Below are 20,939 nucleotides of genomic sequence, written 5' to 3'. Positions count from 1 at the left end.
CTGCCTGGCTATGTGGTACAGAACGCACCTCCATTTTGTTTCCTGTAATGATTCAGTATCAGCCTAGGCCTCTTGAAGAAGGAGAAAGATTCATACAGCAAACCTTACACAAGGCTGGAAGTAAGTGAGCATTATTATGGGCTCGTCCACACTTTCGCTTGTCCCATGCCTAGAAAGCATGGATCTGAGTGGTTGTCCACTTTCCAGGCATGTGTTTGAGTGGTTTTGCATTTGGCCAACCTCTTTCTCCTGGAAAACCTGCTCTTTAGCGGAAAACTTGATTGCCATTTGTTCCGATTCAGTGCTAAACCGTCGGTTTCTCCGGGGGAAAGTGGTGGGGCAAATGGAAGCATGTATGAGCCCTGTGTCTTGCCCCTTCAATGACTGATACTCAAGGAGTTCCTGAAAGCTTCAAGGTGAAAGGGTAATGGAGCTATCAAAACTGGATGGACCACTGATGAGATGGGAACAAGACCGATCGATCCAAAGCAGTAGAAGTCATCATGAGGCATCAGGGCTTGAGTAAACTCAGCCATGGAAGCAGAACCTGTGACTCTCTAGATATTGCTGGAGTGCAACTCCCATCACCCCTGGCTATTAGCCACGCTGGCTGAGGCTGATAGGAGTAGGAGTCCAACAACATTTGGCGGCTCACCCCTTATCTAGAGACCAACCATAGTGAACTAAAAGAAACTCCAGTTCTTTCTCAGCTATTGTGGTTTCCAGGGCCAGCCCTTACATTAGATAGCTGCTTCAGATGACAGAATCCATGAGCAGCAGGCCTCCACACTCACTCCATATGGTCCTCCCAAGCCAGCTCCTCAGCAGCAACAATCCTGGCTTGTTTCTAGCCTGTGCTGTCTGGTTGCCTCAGCCAGCTGGGTTTATACAGGCATGAAATAAATAAATATTAACTATTGCCCTGTCTTAATGTCAGGAGCAGATGAGATGAGGGAACCTATGATGGAACCTTCCAAAATTTCCCTTTTCAAAGAAAAAGCAGAGTGGATTGGATCAGGACTGGAGCATTCAGGGTGGGCTAATCTTCTCTCTCCCACCCTCCATCATTTTCCTGATCTAAGTCCCCATTCCCACCCAGCTAGCAACTACTATCTACCCTGTTGGGGAAACTATGTGGATACCAACATGATTTTTCCAACAGGAAAAGGTGTATCCCCTTCCCATCACTTCAGGACAATTCAGCCTCCCCCATGGCTGATATTTATTTGTTTGTTTTAAGCAAAAGAGAAAACACAGATTTCTCCTTGTCTATCTTTGCCTTGGGTTATACTGGTTTTTTTGTACACAAATTTCAGTTCATTTGAGCTGTAAGAATCCAATAAAAATAAATTTTATTTTATGGTTGCTTGCTGTACTAGTCATTGCACTTTTGTAGAGTATTTTTGTTTTGTTTGATTTCTGTTTTTAAGCATGTAGTTATGACGTTACTGGGGGAAAATCTGTGCCAATTTATAGTTCTTTCATCTTTTTTTTAAAAAAAGAAGAAATTAATTTGGCTGTTCAGTTGTCTATCTTGCCTCATAAATGCTCAAAAATGGAAAGGCAAATAAAGAGAACCCTGTTTTTTAAAAATTATATTTAAAATGTAGTGATGACTCATGATTTTCAACCATTTGGAGAATGGCAAAGAAATTTTCTCGAGCAATGAAAAGTTTTGAAAACAAGGTCAATTCTATGGACAAATATTCATGAACGGATGTTCTCAAACCACATTTCAGCTGCTAGCTAGGAAGTATGTAAGCCACAAATAAGTTTTAAAAGATGTTAAGACTACATTCCCAGACCTACATCTGTCATTCAGAATCTCCATCTACTCTACCTTTATTAATCTATAGAAAATTTCTTTATGTAAACTATTCCTCCAAAAAAAGCACTTTTTAAAAAACAATGTTTACTGCAGAGATGGGTCCAGAACCACAGGAGTCCAATGCCATCTGACTTTCCCCACAGCTTACAAATGTTTAATGACAGGAATTGAGGTTTGGTTTTCCTGCTCCTTAATTTTAATGAGGAAGCTGTTGTAACAAACTGTTGGTAGAGGGGTAACCAACATGGAAAAAAGGATGCTTCAGAGTAGTTAACAACTGCTAGTAAAGAAAAGATAACAAGGCCGCCCGTTCAAAAAACAGGGAGGGTGTGGCAACAGGGCTCATGGCAGAGCAAAGGATGCCTTCCATTGGTTCAGTCTCACTAGAGTGTGCATTCTGTGCCAAGACTGGTGAGTGATGATGTCCAGTGACAGACAGTGAATAAGCCCTTGGTAGCTCCTGTCCCAGGCAGTTACTGTTGCCTGAGGCAAGACGTCCTCCCTATTCCCATTCCCCTTATAGAACCTGGCTAGTCTGTCAGAGAGATAGAACTTTAAACACTGGTGAAGGGATATCATCTTGCACTGTACATGAGGGCCAGATTCTAGTTCTAGGGATGCTTGATAAAATCAGTTTCTGCTCATTCCACTGCAAACAGGCCTAACCCCCACTCCCAGACAAACGTGCAGGTCAGAATGTAATTATTCTTGAAGTGTCATACACCTTGGAATTTTGCAATCCAGCTTTCAGGTCAAAACCTTTTTTTCCAAACCAAGAGCAAGGCAAGTTTAGAAATGTGTGCATTGATATAAAATATATGATCTTGTGACAAAAGAGGAATGTATTTAAATACGTCATTTTGGGACAAATGATGCCCTGTTCAGAGTAAACCCATTTAAGTTAATGGACATCCATTTACTGGCTGGGTGTAGAGAGGTAGTGGGAGGTACCAGCTGGGGAACACCCAAGGGAAGGAGGCTCAGAGCCAGGGGATTGGTGGTGAGATGACAATGAGTGATCAGAGGGAGAAGAGGAGGTGACGGAAGTTGAAGAGATAACAGGGTTTAGTGAGCAGAAAGTCTCTGTGGAAGAGAGCAGGCCAGAACCAGAGGCAGAAGAGGAGGCTGGAGAGAAAGCAGTGGCCAAGAGGCAACAATGAGCTACACTGGTGAGGAAGCCAGGCTGACTCCACCTCCTGCTGCAACCAGCTCCACTCCTGGTCTGAAGAACCTGAAGAGGTATGAAGAGGGCAAAGCAAAGTCAGGCAAGACGATAGAGTCTCAGATTGTTTGGGAAGGAACCAGGGGAGGAGGAAACTGACTTAGGGAGCTGTGAGAAGGCAGAGACCTTTTGTCTTCACAATTGCCTCATGGTGGCAAGTTCTACGAAGAATTGCTGTGCTCTCAAGGCTCCACCTCCTGAGACGCTTTTTTTCCTTTGAATAAAGAGTTAACTTCATTGAAGCTGTGTGAGTTATTGCTGACCTGTTCCTGATGCCTGCTTCTGACACATGATGAACTCAGGTCCATCAGTTTCGATGGGACTACTCTGAGCATAACGTGGTTGGAGACAACCCACAGTTTTTGGAAGATATTTTAAGCAAGGGAAGTGGAAAATACCACCCATTAGACTATCAACTAGCATTATTTGTTTATTTTAAAGCATTTATAAGCCACTTAATTTTTATTTTTAAAAAATCCTAGATGGCCATGTCCAACATCTCTGCAACAGAATAAAATGGAGCATCCCACTAAGTAATGATGGGGTTCCCTTATGGCATCCCTCAGCAGAAGCAGCTTGGGAAGTTACTGTGCTTAGAGAGTCTTCCTGGCTCAGCTCTTAAAGAGGCAGTATACACAAAAGAAACCATGTTCCCTTCCCTTTCCAGCTCTTCCCCTTATAGCTTGTTTCCTGTTCTCAGACATTTGCAACAATGGTGAGGGCCCGTTCCCATGGATGCAAGGAGTTTATGGGGCGAAGCAGGACACACACATTTGTTGCAAATATGTATCTCTCCTGCTTTGTCCCATAAACTTGTTGCATCCATGGGAACAGGCCCTGACCCAGCCAACGGACTGTGTGCTCTCCTCATTACTGCTGTGTCTTTTCTAAGCCTATTTCCTTGTGTGACATCCAGGTGAGCTTGCTATCCAGAGAAGAACATCTGGAAAAGCTCTTTTTTCTCTTTGCTGCTGTGTTGTCTTTGCCTTCCCTTCCCTTCCCACCCCAACTCCAAAATATTGTCCAATGCCACCCAACCTGGGGGGGGGGGGGGGAAGCCCTCCAGAGATTTCTGGATATCGATCCTGCCAAATTATCCACACAGAAAGAAACAAAGCTGCTGAGAACCTGGATATTTTTCTGGCATGGATATGTGTAGGAAAGCAACATTTGCAAAATGTAAAAGTCTGCTGACTTGACTAAAGTGCTGAAGGGAATGGACATAGTGTTTGGTACTGAAACTCAAAAACTGATTTGGAACTAGGAAATGCAGACTGAAATACAAGTTCATCCCTGAACATATTGTGTGGTCTTGGAAGATATACTCTCAGCTCCTGTTCCCCATCAGTAAAATGGGAGTATTTTTAAAGTTTACTTTATTTGTTTACTTCTCTGATGCTTTATAATATTCCATGTAGCTTACATTTAAAAAAAAAACAAACAAACAAACTCATTACACACCTTGTGGTAGCAAGGCTGGGTCTGTGTGGACTCATGGCTGCAACCAATACAGTGTATATACAGTCTTCTGTCCTTGCTATCTACCTGCCCCATCCTAGACGTGTCCCAGAAAGTGGTAGTGATGCTGATGTTGAGAGAGTGGTTCTGTGCCTCTAGTTCACTACACCGGATGCTAACAGTGACATGGATTATATATTCATATAGCAATGCTTTTCTATTCACCCATCCATCATCTAAACCAGGGGTGCTCAAACTTTTTAAACAGGGGGGCACTTCACTGTCCCTCAGACACTGTTGGGGGGCCAGACTATTGTTTGGGGAAAAAATATTGGGGGGGAAATTCCTATGCACACTGCACATATTTTATTTGTGGTGCACAAAAACAGGGAAAACATCCTCACTAGATGAACCTTGGGGTCCCTTCCAACTTTACAATTCTATGGTTCTATGAAGCATTCCTGCCTCCAACACTGGAAGCAAAGCAGAATCTGCATTGCAGACCCCTAGGTGGGGAGACCTCTCTTTTGACCATATTTTAGCATCTCCAATGTCATATGTGCAGAATCTTTCACATCTTTATCCACTAGACGATCCTCACAGGAGCAAAGATCGCGCCTTGAGAAGGCCCTGGTCGGTCTTGCACAACTTTAGGGCTGCCCCCAACAAGGAAAATGGGTCTTCCGTTGGGACAAGACCCACCCTTTCCCTGGCTGAGCTCAGAGCCGGCCCTGATCCCTGGAAGTGTCGCGTCCCCTTCCTTGCCACCCATCCCCAACAGCAGAGACCTCGGGCTCTTCAGGCTCCCCCAGCACATGAATGGCGGGGAAGGCGCCCAAAGACTGATTCAGCATTGTGGTGGAAGGCGGGGGCTTTTTGGCAAGCCAAGTTGGGGCTGGGCAGCCAATTCCGCAGCCGGGGCCGCTGCTGCTCCATTGACAGGTGATGTGTCAGCAGCGGAAAGGAGGAAGAAGCTGCACACTGCTCACCTGCCTGGGTCTGCCTCGGTGCCACCTGTGATGCTGATGCTGGTGAAGTGGATGGGAGACGGCGATGCATGCACCAGGCATGCCTTGAGCCAACGGAGATGCCAGGCACCTGCCGGAGGAGGTGGATGAGGTCGGTGAGCAGCGATTGCCATACTTCTTTTTGCTATAGACCCATTAGACAGCGCTGGGTTCTGCAATTGCTGGGTGGGCCAGGTTCCAGACCCTGTAGGGCCGGATCTGGCCCACGGATCGTAGTTTGAGGACCCCTGATCTAAACAAATAACCATGGGTACCAGTGGAGGATTCCGTTAAATTTCAAATATGAGCTTTCAAGAAGTGATTTGTGTCAGAACTAGGGCAGGGTGAGAAAGAATTGAAGTTTCTCATTGCCCACCCCACCAACCTGAGACTGTTCAGACTTCCCATCGACTGCTATTTACATAAGAACACAGGTGCAAATTAATTACACTCATGCAATTTTCACCACAAAGTGGTACCTATCGAAATGGTAATTTGGCAGGGATCTCTTCCAGGACTTTTCCAACTCTGTAATTCTACAGCACCCCTACAAACCCCCAACTGCAAAGGGGCAAGGCTATCCCAATTCATGACTTTCTTACCACAAAGTTATAAAGACTCTGGCTCCCACTACAGCTTTTCGGTGTGTGCTGCTACTGTGTCAGAGGATGGGAGGTTCTGCACAAGACTGCAGGCAAGACACTCAGATTCAGGCCTCACAGTGTTTGTAAATTTGGCCTCGTTCCTACATAAAGATATCCTGCTGCGGAGGGTTGTTTGCAGATCCCATCTCTGTGGTGATAAGATCTGCAAACCTTCTCTTCTTAGCTCTAATCCTGGCAGCCATGAGTTTTTATAAGATGGAAAACAACAAAGCCACTCAAAGTGCAAGGCAAAAAAGAAAGAAAAAGTTAGGGGGGAGCAGCAGCAGTAGCATAATGTTGATTTTCTCCAAATAATATATAACAATTAAGCTTTTAAATACCACCACCCCCATCACAAAGTTTCTAAACCAAAGCTGTCCAAATGAAGGAAAGGCTATGTTGATTATCAGGGTTCGCCCAACCTCTACGACCAGCTAGAATAACCAGCACTATGAACAAGAAATAGCAACAAGAAAGGAGAAGCAAAAATGGAGAATGTAAAAGTTTGGAGTTCAGTTCATAGGGCTGCTGCAACAAATGCCGGAATCCAGATTGATATCTGGGCCTCCCTAAATTCTGGAAATCAATGCAGCAAGGTTTGGAGCAAAGCACTTGCAAGCAATAGATCAATCTGCCGCTTACATCCCTCGTAATGCAGAAGAAAGAGTAGTCAACCATGCACAAGGGGATGTTCCTGGAGTGCCTGCCAGGTATTTTGTGGTCCTATCTTTGGAACTCTCAATCCCATCCTGTAGTCAGCTGCTTCGCCTGAGCCAGACTGTGTCCTGGCCTGGATTAAGCAGCCATGGAAGAGTCCCTTCTTCCACGGTTAGAACTATTTATAGCTCGAGAAGCCAACTATCAGCTTAAATTACAGACACCACTTTCTTCAACATTCAAGAGTAATTGGATCCAGGTTTTTCTTAGGACTCATCCCTTTTGATTTAACAGGAGCTCTCAAATGTACAGGACGTGCTTATCGAATCTCTGGGGATACACGGGTTGCAAATCATTACAGCATGGGATTTTGCCTGCTTCCTGCATATGGTACGGCTGGAGAGGGATCCAGTGTCATCATTTCTTCGAGTGTGTCAGCAGCACACTGTTCTCGGAAGAACAACTTCAACGCTATCATAATGGCGGAGGTAGCCTTCTTCAACTATCTGAGGAGCTGTCACCAAGAAGGGAGCAAAGCAGCAGGATTCAAGCCTGCACAACAGCTGAAAAGCAGGGTTAAATCCTGCTCAGTGCATTTCTATACATATCCACTCAGAAGCCAGTCCCATTGAATTCACTGGAGCTTATTCCCACATAAATTTGCAGTCTTTGTACCCATTTACTAGGGCGTAAGATGCATTCAGCTCAGTGTACATGTATAGGAATGCCCTGTAATTCTAGCACAGGGGTAGCTAACATTCCCCCCTCCCAGCCCAGGGCTGCATTCCCAGTTAGTCAGTCCATCAGGGGCTGGGGGTTGTTGTGTGGCCACTCCAAACTGCTGCATGCACCTTCTCACACAAACCTTTCTGTCCACTCCAGCACCATATCCACCTTATCTTTTTTTTCTTTTTGCTGCCACTGCAGAAAAAAATTGGGCAGTGGGACAGTTCAGATACCTAGACTATGAATTAGCCACCCCTACTTAAGCAGCTAGGGAGCGGGGGAGAGAGACATCAATTTAAGCAGAAACTCCACTTCCTGTCAAAATGGGAACTCACATTTTGCCTGCTGCATTTGGTTTAAGTTTGGAAGTCACTATGTTCTAGCAGCTAAGGAAAACTGGATAGATGTTCCTGACATAGATTTATTTTGGTATATCCAGTTTCTGGCCTTTAGTTTATCAGCACCAAAATTAAGGCCAAATATTTTAATGCACTGAGCAGTCGTCAGTCATCCCTGGTTTATCCTCCCCAGCAGTCAGATTTTTAGAAGTACTCAACTGTGCTAGGAAACCGAAATAGATTACCTTAAAAAACTTTTGTTTCCCTGCAATCATCTGTATTTGCTGGGTTTCCTGGTGTTCCTTTCTTCATCACACACTGTTATTGTTTACTTTGCCCTTTCCCTTTTGTACAGATGTGTGTATTTTTCCAAAGAAAAAAGGGTATATTACTGTATTTCAAGCAAAATGTGGCTGGAAAGCTACAAAAACTGTATTACCGTATTTTTCACCCTATAGGACGCACTTTCCCCCCTCCAAAAATGAAGGGGAAATGTGTGTGCGTCCTATGGGGCAAATGCAGGCTTCAGGAAGCTATCAGTGCCCCCCAGGCTTCGGGCTTCGCGCAGCTCTCCGCAAGCTGTGGGAGAGCTGCGTGAAGTCGCACAGCTCTCCCACCTCTTGCGGAGAGCTGCCTGCACCCAGAAATATTTTTTTTCTTTATTTCCCCCCCAAAAAAACCTAGGTGCGCCCTATGGGCCGGTGCGCCCTATGGGTCGAAAAATACGAAATGTGGACGTTTTCTAAACTGGTTTTCTTTTTAACTTCCCCAGAAGCTGCTATATGTTTTGCCACACTACGAACATAAGACCACTCTTTTGAGGTAATGTGGCTGATTGGTGCCCGTCTGTTCTAAATGCTTCAGATGACGCACATGGGAAAGATGGCAACTAGGAGGTGTGCTGCTTCCAGATACATAATCTCCTTCCAATGATCATGTTGCATCCTACAGTAGGAATGGGAAAATCTCTCAGTTTTTGTTTCCTTTCAGTTGCTCATTGTTTTACATTTCTACATCAGTTTGCAATTTATTTGGTTTAAACCCTCATGAAAATTCACCAACATTTTGGTGTGAACTTCTTCTAATATCCAATTTTGCCTAACATACCAATTTTTTACAATGCATTTTCCCCAAATATAATGCATTTTAATGTTATTTTCACTAATATATGCCTTTTATGAACATTGTATCCCAATCTATGCATTTTTAAAATGTGGTTGGAAAACTGCATTGCAAAATTCAGTGAACTCTGAACAGTGTTTTTTGAAAAGCTCAAATTACAGACAGTTTAGCATTCAAATGTGAAATGAATTGAATTTGTCCCCCATTCTGATCACCCAGTAAACTTTTCTTCTCTGATTTAAGTTTCTTTTTTAAAGCTGCCAGTTTCAAAAATCTTGGCATCTTGCCTGAGTGTTTCCAAGTATGTGTAGAAATTTTCTCTGAAGAAAATTAAGGGTTTTTTGTTTCTTTGTTTTTGTCAAATAACAGAATAGCAGAATGCCCCCTACAAATATGTCCAGTACCTGTCTGTTATGAAAGAAACTCTCCCTCACCTGGCTGGACATGCTGTGGAATCCTCTTCCCTATTAAGAGCCATCAGGTTTACAACTGGGACCCCACATTTCTGTATAGAGCAACCCTGGGTGATAAGTCCCATAATGGAGTATTTCCCTAGGCCATTGGCTATGCTTGCTGGGGCTGATGGAGTCCAGAGCATCTGGAGGGCACCAGGCTGGGGAATGCTGCTCTAAGTAGACAGTTCCTGGATACTAGAATGACTCTACCCAACCAAGCTGACTATTGGCCCACTTCAATGGAAAGGACTATGAAGGTTTTCTGTTCAAATTGGGACTTCAACAATATTTAGCAGCTCTGCATTGCCCTGACTCCTAGGCTAATCTGATCTCAATTCCTGGACCCCACCTCTGCTCTTATTATAGCTTGACCTTCTAGTTCATGGCTCCCACTCAATGTCTACCTCCAGCTTAGCTCCGACACACCCTATCTCAGAAGGGCAGAGACACTTACCTGAACTGCTGCCAAGAGTGTCTCTCTTGCTTACAGGGAGAGGATGAAAGGCAAGGCAATGGGAAAGGCAGTGTGGTGCAAGTGCACCAGCAGAGCCAATCTGGTGTTCCTGCTGGTGGGCTTGCACTCTGCCACCATCCTCTCCAACTTGCCCCTCTCCCTTCCTCCCTGTAAGCAGCAGTGACGCACCTGCCAGGAGGTCAGACAAGTGCTTCTATTCCACCATGATGTCCACCTCTGCCCTAACAGCCTGTCTAAATTGGTGGTGGCCTCGATGGGTCTGTGGTCAGATTGCAGTCCACCACCCACTGAAGACTCAGCTTGACAGAATGAAAGAGTCATAAACTCTAGTTTGGGTGGGTGGCTTGCCTCCACATGAAAGCATTCAACTTTACCGAATGCATTCTGCAAAGTTGTCCTTAGCAATCTTTTATCAAGCAACAGATGTGCACACTTTTGCATCCACAGCATATGCGCTGCAAAAGCAACAAGTTCCACACGAGACTGTCAGTGTGCTCTGACAGTTCATACTTCACTTAGATTTCTTCCCCTGGCTTTCCATCCTCTGATTCTGTCATCAAGCCAAGAGAGGAACATTCTGCCAGGGCGTGTACAGTTTTGGCTGGTTGGCAGACTTAGCATATTCTGTGGTACATGATATGATCTACACACAACCTGATTGATAGCCATGTTGGAGACCTCACCAGCCATTTATCAACATATTATTCATTAATATCATCTGTGGCCTGGCACATTTCATTTTTGTTTGTTTTTTTTTTGCCTTGAACACATGCTTGAAGAAGGGAAGTTCTGTGTGACTTGTAGGCTCACTTCCAGCATCTTGAATCTTAGTTGACCTCGGGGAAAGGCATCCATTTGCCCTTTCTAGAGTTTTGTTCTGCACAACAAACCAACATGGCTACTCAGATTCTGATCTTATTTATTTGTTTATCCAAGCAGGAGATCTAAGCATGGCAAGAATCAAAATGATCTGGCAGGTTTCCACCTGGCACACGATCCTCTTACTTAACATTTTCCCCACTCCACCCTTCCAACTGAATCATACTAGCAACAAGAGATCGAAAAGGTCTATAAGGTCATGCAGTCCATACAGATGCCACTGTGGGATTGTTGTTCTCTGTATAGAGATTTGGCCAGTCCAGCCTTAAGTGACTCAACCTGCGGGGTTTCCATCACTTCCCTTGGGGAGATTATTCCACAGGCTTCGCGGACCTCACGGTTAGGAATATTTTCCTTTGCTCAATTTTCATCCTGTTTCTCTCATTCATCCCTCTTCAGCAACTCCCTGAGTGATGGACCTTCTTCTTTCTTGGATGATCATCAGAGAGTTACATGGTGTTCCCTTGTCCTCCAGCTAAGCAGTCATGAAGCCAGAATTAATAAGCCTCTTTTCAAACCTTGTGTTGATATTGTGTGTGTGTGTGTGTGTGTGTGTGTGTGTGTGTAAAATGGAAATAACAAATGTCAAACCAAAATTAAAATGGGAAAAAGCCCCAAAACCATGCTCACTCCCAAACCGGTAAACCCTTTGCCAGATTTAATCCCTGAGTTAATTTACTATGGCTAAGTAACAAAACTTTACAAGTGAAAAGGAAAAACACGACTATTGGCATATAAAAAAATGCTTACTTGAAAGGATTTAGGCCTAGTCTACCCAATTGCAGATAGATGAATCCATGATTCCTAGATTAAATGACTTTGGACTGCAAGTGAAGGGCTGCATGCTTGACTTCTCCCCCCGTTCTCCTTGGCTGCCACAAAACATTTCTTCTGCCTCAGGCAAAATATGGTGCCCCACCCCACTTTCCATATACACAAACCAACCAGACCAGCTGTTGAATCTTACTCCAGTACTGGTGATGGAGCAACAGACTTGCTTGGAGAGGACAGGACAACCCTCTGCCGCCTGCCCTCTGCTGTCCCGAGTGGTATAGTTCAGAAACAGCTTTTTAGCTGCCACAAGACTTCAGAGATTGATCAGGCATATGAGCAGAGAGACAGCCCTGAAGTAGTGCGGCCCCAAGCCTTTTAGGTCTTTAGCTGTCATAACCAGCACACTGAACTAAGCCCATTCCAGAAACGTATTTCTAGCCAGTGCAACTGGAACATACACATTTCAAAGGACCTTCCCTCAGCCTGGTACCTTCCTGAAGTTGTTGGACTGCAACTCCACCATTGCCAGTGGTCAGAAGTGATGGAAGTTGGAGTCCAGCAACAATGGGAGAGCACCAGGTTGGAGAAGGCTGTAGCATGGGGAAAGTAGTGCATCATAAGGGAACCCCAATTCTCCATGGCTGTGCATGGTGAGAAACAGAGGTGTTTCCAAAGTAACACCTGAAGAGATAGAGCATGTGAACAACTGTACTCAAATAAACAAACTGAATTCTTGACAATTAAATACAGAGATGTGGTCCATCACTTACATTAACATACCATAAAATAATAAAATTGCCAAAGATCTAGCTATACATATATGTTTATAACAACATAAGTGCCTAATGTGAATTGGATACATGCATCTGGCATGCTCCTTGAAGCATCCTGGTATTAGCTATAGTGTACCATAGATCATGTAACTAATATCTTCCGCAAAAAAAAAAAAAAAAAAATCTCCTGTGCTTCTGTAAAACGTGAGAAATGGGGGAGCCTGCAGGATGTAGCATTGTTGTGTAGAGCAGACGAGCCGTATTCCTAAATGCTTTACAGATTGTAAACTATGCAGATGCTAAGGGCGAAGGGGAGGAAGTAGCTCCATCTGTGGTGTTTATAGCTTCCTTCCTTGCCACTCAGTCTCCTCCTTTCAGGGAACCGCTCCCACAAGGGAATCGGTTGTGGTGTTTTATGTCACTCTGTGCTGCCTGTGCGTGAATATATGTGCCCACATTTTCACGTATCCTTCCCTCGCAGGTGTACAGTTGCAATCGGTGAGGTGTGATAACTAAATGTTATCCCTTCAGTCATGTGAAGTCTAGGAAGCTTCCTTAATCGGTCAGACTGTTGGCTCATCTATCTCAGTATGTCTACACACTGATTGGCAGCAGCTCTCCAGGGTTTCAGATACAAATCTTTCCTTGCCTGGAACTGTAAGGGATTGAATCTTGATGATATTCAGGTGCTGAATGAAGCTGCTTTTGTTTAAAAAGACTTTCCTTGGGGTATGACCCCGCCATTTAGTTCAAATTAATCATTTATCCATAGGCATGTATATTTCACAATTTTTACAGTTCATAGAAATATTTATAATTGTTCTCAGAGTTTGTCTTTTACCTTTTTAAAAACTTGTTGCACACTCCTTTGATGGTCTCAGGCAATGTTCTCAGGCAATTTATGTATGTGTGTGTATCTATCTATCTATCATCTATCTATCTATCTATCTATCTATCTATCTATCTATCTATCATCTATCATCTATCTATCTATCTATCATCTATCTATCATCTATCTATCTATCTATCATCTATCAATCATCATCATCTCTCTCTCTCATCTATCTATCATCTATCTATCTATCTATCTATCAGCTATCTATCTACACATACATACTGCTTGATTATACTAAAACCTCAAAGTGGCTGACAAAAAGAATAAAACAGGGAAATTATCACTAAAACTTTTTTTATATACTATTTGAGATATTCAAAAAATGATCAAAATCGGTGATAAGCTAAAAACCACATTCAAACACATGTCCAGTCTTCATGTGTGGATAGGCATGCTTACACAAAAGTGCTTTTAGCTGGCATCCACCTGATGTCAATTGTTAGGGAGTTCCGAAGTGTGGGTGCTGCCATGGTAAAATATAAATTTCTTACAAATGCGGAATGAGCATTATGTGGCACCTGGAACAGTGTCAGTTCCTCAGTTGAGTGGGCATATATTGGTTAAGATGATCTTGTAGGCAAACTGGTCCCAAGCTGTTAAGGGCTTTACATATATAATAAAAGTAATACACACAACTTGGCCCAGTAGCAAATCAGCAACCAGTGCAGGTCTCTGAGCACAGGTGTTATGTGCTGAAATGGTCTCACCCCTGTCAGGAACCATGGCACACAATTTTTCACTAACAGCAGCTTCCAGATCAAAAGCAAGGGATGCCCCACATATAGGGCTTTGCAGGAACCAAATTTTGAAGTAACCAATGCATGAACTACTGTGGCCAAGCTTTCCCACTCTAGGAATGATAGTAGCTGTTGTACCCATCACAATTGATAGGAGGCTACCTGAGCCTCCAGTGACAAAGCTGGATCTAGAAGCACCATCAGGCTGTAAACCTGCCATCCAGGGTAGGCCATTGAATAAGTTTTCAGATGTGGGAACCACTCACTCACATTCCCTCTGTCTTGTGAGGATTCAAGGTCAGCTTCTTTTTTCCTCATCAATCTCACCACTGCATCCAGGCACCGGTCCAGGGATTGCACAGCCTCTCAATTCAGATGTTGTGGAGAAATGGAGTGGGGCATTTTCAGCATGTTTCTTCTAGAAAAAAAGATGCTGGTACTGCATACCCATGAGTATCCTCAGAAAGTAAGGGAGCAGGTGACATGGTGGTCTAAACCACTGAGCCTCTTGGGCTTGCCAATCAGAAGGTCAGTGGTTTGAATCCCCGTGATGGAATGAAACTGTTCCAGTTTCTGCCAAAGTAGCAGTTCAAAAGCACACCAATGCAAGTAGATAAATAGCTACCACTGCAGCAGGAAGGTAAATGGCATTTCCGTGCACTCTGGCTTCCGTCACGGTGTTACATTGCACCAGAAGTGGTTTAGTCATGCTGGCCACATGACCCGGAAAGCTGTCTGTGGACAAACACTGGCTCCCTCGACCTGAAAGCAAGATGAGCGTCACAACCCCATAGTTGCCTTTCACTGGACTTAACCATCCAGGGTTCTTTACCTTTACTTTATCCTCAGAAAAAAAGCACTGAGTGTCATCAACATACTAATGGCACCTTGACTTCAAACTGCTAATGACTGTTCCCAGCAACTTCAAATAGCGTTAAAGAGAAGATGGTACCCTGAAGCACCCCACAACATAACCAGCAGGGGTCTGAAAAGCACTCTGGGATCAGGACTCAGTCCCATAGGTAGGAGTGGGACTCGTGGAACACAGTGCCTGCAATTCCCATTCCCTGGAGCTAGTCCACAAACATAACTGAAGGTTTTGATTCTCTTCATAGGATTAATATTTGGCTTCTACAGGAGTTTTAGATCATGAGATTGTAAGAAGAGCTTAGGGGATCAAACCAATGAGTCATACAGTACAGTGTTTCTGGGTGCACAGACTTTCATAATATATCTCTGTGATGTGTGCTTGGTTCTTTAATGCTTAGTGCATAAAGAGATTTGGTCCTGAACCAGCTAACATTAATTTTAACAATGCCCCATTGAAATGAATGAGGAAAGCTCACCATGATTAATTTTAGCTGCATTGTGGGAAGTGTCTAAACTCCCTAAAACTATAGTCAAGGAAAGAACCAGATATTTAAAAGTGTAAATTTTGCAGCTGAAACATGTCACATAAGGACTTAAACCAAAATAAGATGACAAAAGAAATAATTTGGGCAAGAGAAATCACAAAGAATGAAAACCAGATTTCCTTTCTAAGTCTGAATTTGCGTTACAAACGCTCATTGTTTGCTCAGATGGACTGGTGAAGATATCCAAACACCTGGCTCTGGTGGGCGATCAGTTTCTCAGGTTTCTCTCCCTAGCAACAAGCCCAGCATGTGCTTTGGCAAACCTGGAAACCCTGTAGGGGTGTGCTTGTCAATCAGTTGTGAAGAACATGCAAGGAATTGCAAGTGAGAGGATGTGATACAGCATTGGATGCCTGAGTCTGTACAGCGAATGCAAGAAAAGAAGTGGATATTAGAAAGGGAAAAAAAGGGACCAATACAACAATGCCACAACATGCAGGCTACTTCTGTTGACATCCAGGCCTTTGCTGCTTGGGCATCTCATGGGTTCAGGAATGGAGCAGGGCTGAAATGCAAAAGAATTCATTTCAATGCATGCAGGTGTTGCTGGGGACGCGGGTGGCGCTGTGGTCTAAACCACTGAGCCTCTTGGGCTTGCCGATCAGAAGGTCAGCAGTTCAAATCCCCATGACAGGGTAAGCTCCTGTTGCTCAGTCCCAGCTCCTGCCAACCTAGCAGTTTGAAAGTACATCAAAGTGCAAGTAGATAAATAGGTACCGCTCCGGCGGGAAGGAAACAGAGTTTCCGTGCGCTGCTCTGGTTCACCAGAAGCGGCTTAGTCATGCTGGCCACATGACCTGGAAGTTGTATCCTGGCTCCCTCAGCTAATAAAGTGAGATGAGCTCTGCAGCCCCAGAGTCGTCCACAACTGGACTTAACGGTCAGGGGTCCCTTTACCTTTACCTTTTTTAATGTGAATTCTAATCCAAAACATTTGGCGGACCCCAGGTCGTGCAAGGCTACTCTATTGTCTCTGTCTGTGTGTATGCATGGAAGACTGAAAGAGCTGTGGTTCTAATGTTTTCTGCATTTACAGACAAAATTTAAAAAATGACAGCTGTAAATAAAAAGCAACATTGCACCTTAGGAAGCATACAGGTCCTACAGACATGAAGGTCTCAGATTGCAATGTGCATTGTTATTATGCCTGTGATACCATTTTTGTGCAGTATTCTAAGTGGCTGAAGTATGAATACTACAGCTTCTGGGTTTCCCTTTGTTTTCAGAGTCCTTTACGCCACTGCCTTAGCAAATCACTTGCAAAATGCCTTGGAGAGAAGGATGCCCAGGGCAATTTACATCTTGGTGTGTTTTTTTCCTTGTGTGCATCTCCCCCTGCTTTCTCACTGTGTGTGTTTGCACTCACTTTATACCATCTGCGGTGAGGTCATAGGAGCTGGTCAGCTGAGTGCATTTGCAGTAGAAGTGCTGTGTACTCAGGTGCAGCTTGCTCCTCTGAAGTAATCACTCAGCCCTTAGCCAAGTCCCTCACTGAGGGGAGCTGCTCTTCTCTTCTATAACACCTTGGCGTTATTCTGTTCTCATGAGGCCAAGTAATAGGCAAGTCAAAAGTGCACAAACATGGAATGAATTATCTCTGCTAAAGTGTTCAATTATGCCCAGAAATCTCTCTTTCTCTCTCTCTTTCCTTTTAAAGCTATCAAGATTATTTTCCTTACAGGCAAGGATTTTTCCTAGTTGTTAACGAAATCATACATTAACCCACCAACCCCAAACCATTGAAATCTCCAATCTGCCGATCTTGCTTCATCTCAGAGAGACCCAATGCAACATTTCTTTAAATTAAAAAGTCATGAGGAGACATCTACAATTCCTTGTGCATTTACAGTCAACTAAACATCACTGCAGAAAGCTTCCAGTTAGAATCTCCAACCACTGTGTTATGAAAGTGTTAATTAGCTAGCGCTGAGAGCCACCCAGAAAGGCAATTTCAAGAGTCAGGGTGGGAGCTATTTGCTGAATGATAACACCACATGGCTGAAATAGTGCTAAGGTTGCATCACTCTTTCCATGATAAATCCCAAGTCCACTTGGACTGAGAGTCTTCAGCAGCCTGAGAATGAATGATATTTATTTTCAAATATTGTGTGAAATAGTTGGAGGCCATTTAGAATCCGAGAGCCACCACTGACAAGAAATGGTGGGTTCTTTCATTTATTTCTCTGTGTCCTTTTTAATAAACCTGATTTCTTTCTTTCTTTCTTTCTTTCTTTCTTTCTTTCTTTCTTTCTTTCTTTCTTTCTTTCTTTCTTTCCTCTGAGCCCAACTAATTGCACAGACAATACACCCTCCAGACCTGTAGGGAATCTGTGGCCAGGCCAATGTTCCTGGATCACAACTTCCGAAATCCCTGATCATTGGTCAAGCTGGCCAGGATTGATGAGAAGGTGTCAGGGGCCGTACAGCAAGACATTCCAAAAGTATCTGCTAAGTGACCACAAGCATTATATTCACACATGCAACCCAATGCAAGCAGAATGCTTCTAGTGTGGTAATGAAAAAAGAGAAGGTGGAGCAGATCTAGTTGTATTAAACCCCCTTAAGTTCAAGAGATGTGGACCCCTTTAGCACAGGAACAATGTGTTGAATGCTGATACCTCCAAGCATCTGCCACACTATGATTTCTAGCAGAATCATCCTTTGGAAGGGACAGACCCTGTCATAGGAGCCAACTCCTAGGGGCTGAGGTCCCTTTGGCCCCTCCAATAAAATATTTGAGGGAGCCAGCCCCCCCCCAGTTGATGGGCATTGCCATTCAAATGGTGCATGTGTTCCATGTCATGTGATTGATTGTGGGCTTACCTGGCCCCCCAATATTTTATTCAAGTTGGCATCCCTGGACCCTGTATTGAACATTGGGAGAGAAAGAATTTGGAGGATATTATTCTTTGTAAAGCATGTCACATCCAGTTGGCCCACAGTACGGCTAAGCAACACAGACAAGAGCAGGTCAGGGAATATTACCAGGGGAACTTTCCCAAACCTCTTGCTTTTGAATTGCATCTCATTTGAATGAGCTATGTACCAGCAAATGTACACATAGCAAGCCAATAGATAGCCTGCCTTCTGAAAACCTCTAGGTTCAATCCATTTATGATGCATGTGTCACCTTAAATACTATGCTTCTGCAGCAGAGATATCTAACTTAGGTAGCACTCAAACCAGAAAATATTTTAGCTGGAAAAAGTCAACCCATCCCATTGGTATTGTGAGGTGTGGAATATGGTTCTGTGAATGTTTTAAGCACCTTCTTGATGTTTCATGAGTAATGGAATTGATTAAGGGAAGGGACATAGCTCAGTGGTAGAGCATCTGCATTACACATAGAAGGTCCTAGGTTCAATCCCCATCATCTCCAGGTAGAGCTGCCTGAAGCCCTGGAGAGTCAATGCCCCTGGGAATATTGGACAACACAAAATTATTTCAGATCATAGAAATCTGCTGCTTTAGGCCAGACATCAAACATCATTGTCTCTTGGTGTAATCCTTGCAAGAGCTCTGAAGGTGTGTCCACATTGCAAAGCTAAGAGGAAGTGACTTGCCAAAGACCAGTTTCCTGACAAATTTAAGATTCATGGTGCATAGCCAATGGTTCTATTTGCCACACACCAATTCAATGAAATGGTTGCTGTGGTATATATGGTAGATATAAGCTATATATAATTATAACTATACAACTTTTTTTTAATTATACAATCTTGGAATTTTTCATTGGTTTCCATGGACAGCTCTCATTCCCAGCCCCAGGATATATTAAAACAGATTCTCAGTAAGAAGCAGGAAGAGACCTATCCAGACAATTGTTCTATCTACCATATATTTGTCTTTATCCTGCTGTTACACCCAGTCATCAGTTTGTTTATTTTCCTCTTAGCTTCTCAATATTCTGTGTCACTGAATTATTATGGAGCAGCTTGCAGGGGAATTTCCACTCCATGGGTGGGGGTGTAGGGGGTTCCCTGAGGGGGAATTTGTGTCTGAACCTTGGGATGTTAATTAAATTACATTCAGTTCACGTTTAAAGGTGAATCTACCTTATTTGCACTTTCTGAAACAATATGTGAACTGGAGCATGGGCATCCTTCTAAATTCACACTTGTGTGTATTTTGCAATGCAGTTAGCCAGCCTAGTAATGTGCACAAAGCTGCGTATACTGTGGTAAATGTGCATAAAATGTATCTAGTAGTGAAAATAACATCCAAAAATAGCTTATATTAGGGGAAATATGCCTTGTGGCAATGTGTATGCTAGGCAAAGTTGCATACAAAATATCAGGAGAAATTCGCACTGGAATGCTGGCGAATTTGCATGAGGACTTTAATCATCATCATTATCACAAACTGATGTGGAGAACTGAGCTTGTTTGGGGGGGGGTAAGAAACTGAGAGCAACCAAAATCGACAGACTCAGCCACCCCTACCTGTTTGTACGTCAGAGTTGCCCTGACCATGCCAATACCTCTCTCCTCTCTTGTGTGGATGGTGCAGTTTTGCCTAAACAAGCATGAGTTCAGGAAGACTTGAACTGGCCCGGGTATATAGATAAACATGGCAAACATATAGTGTGAATGGCAGAGGTACCTCCTTAAAGTTCGGAGACCTCATTGAAAATCCCTGATTGGCTATGATTCCCTAGCATGCGCCCACTACGTATTTCAACCTGCTTGGCTGCCCCTTCATACCTGATGTAGGAACCACCCATGTAACAGCAAACATCTGTGATGGGCAAAGTGAAAACAAAGCCTTCCCTGTTCATGGTTATTATTATTTATTTTTTTTAAATAATTTTTATTAAGGTTTTAAACAACAAAGAAAAAAAAAACATACGCAATACATATAACAACAACACACACAAAAAATAACACAAAATTCAACAATTAAAAAACCCAAAAAAACATAACAATTAAAAACAATATCTCTTTTCCATTTCCATTTTTAAGTTACTTATTTTCTAGACTTCCTCATACCTCCCTCTTTTGTATTCCAGTCCCAATTATTTGTCCAGCAGTTTCTTTTCCACTTTTTTAATCCCAATCTTTAGTTTGATAAAATATTAAAATATATAACTTCAACTTCTTTAAACCTAATCCTTGGTCTTAATATCATATACCGTTAAAATTTTCCCTCTTAATATCAAATTTCCATTTTTTTAAACATCTTTAATCTTAATCTTTAATCTTAGTCTATCATTAACTTTAACCTGTCCAGCTGGAAACCACTTATTTTCAATCCAACATCACTCTAACATTCCTTAATTTTGCAGTGTTTCTGAAGATAGTCTTTGAATTTCTTCCAATCTTCCTCCATCGACTCTTCTCCCTGGTCACGGATTCTACCAGTCATTTCCGCCAATTCCATATAGTCCATAAGTTTCATCTGCCATTCCCCCAGCGTGGGAAGTTCTTGTGTCTTCCAATACTTTGCGATGAGTATTCTTGCTGCTGTTGTTGCATACATAAATAAAGTTCTATCCTTCTTTACCACCATTTGGCCGACTATGCCCAGGAGAAAGG

This window comes from Podarcis pityusensis (genome assembly GCF_964106645.2).
Source record: "Podarcis pityusensis genome assembly, chromosome: 1".
Taxonomy (NCBI): Eukaryota; Metazoa; Chordata; class Lepidosauria; order Squamata; family Lacertidae; genus Podarcis; species Podarcis pityusensis.
This window is presented reverse-complemented; position numbering follows the sequence as displayed.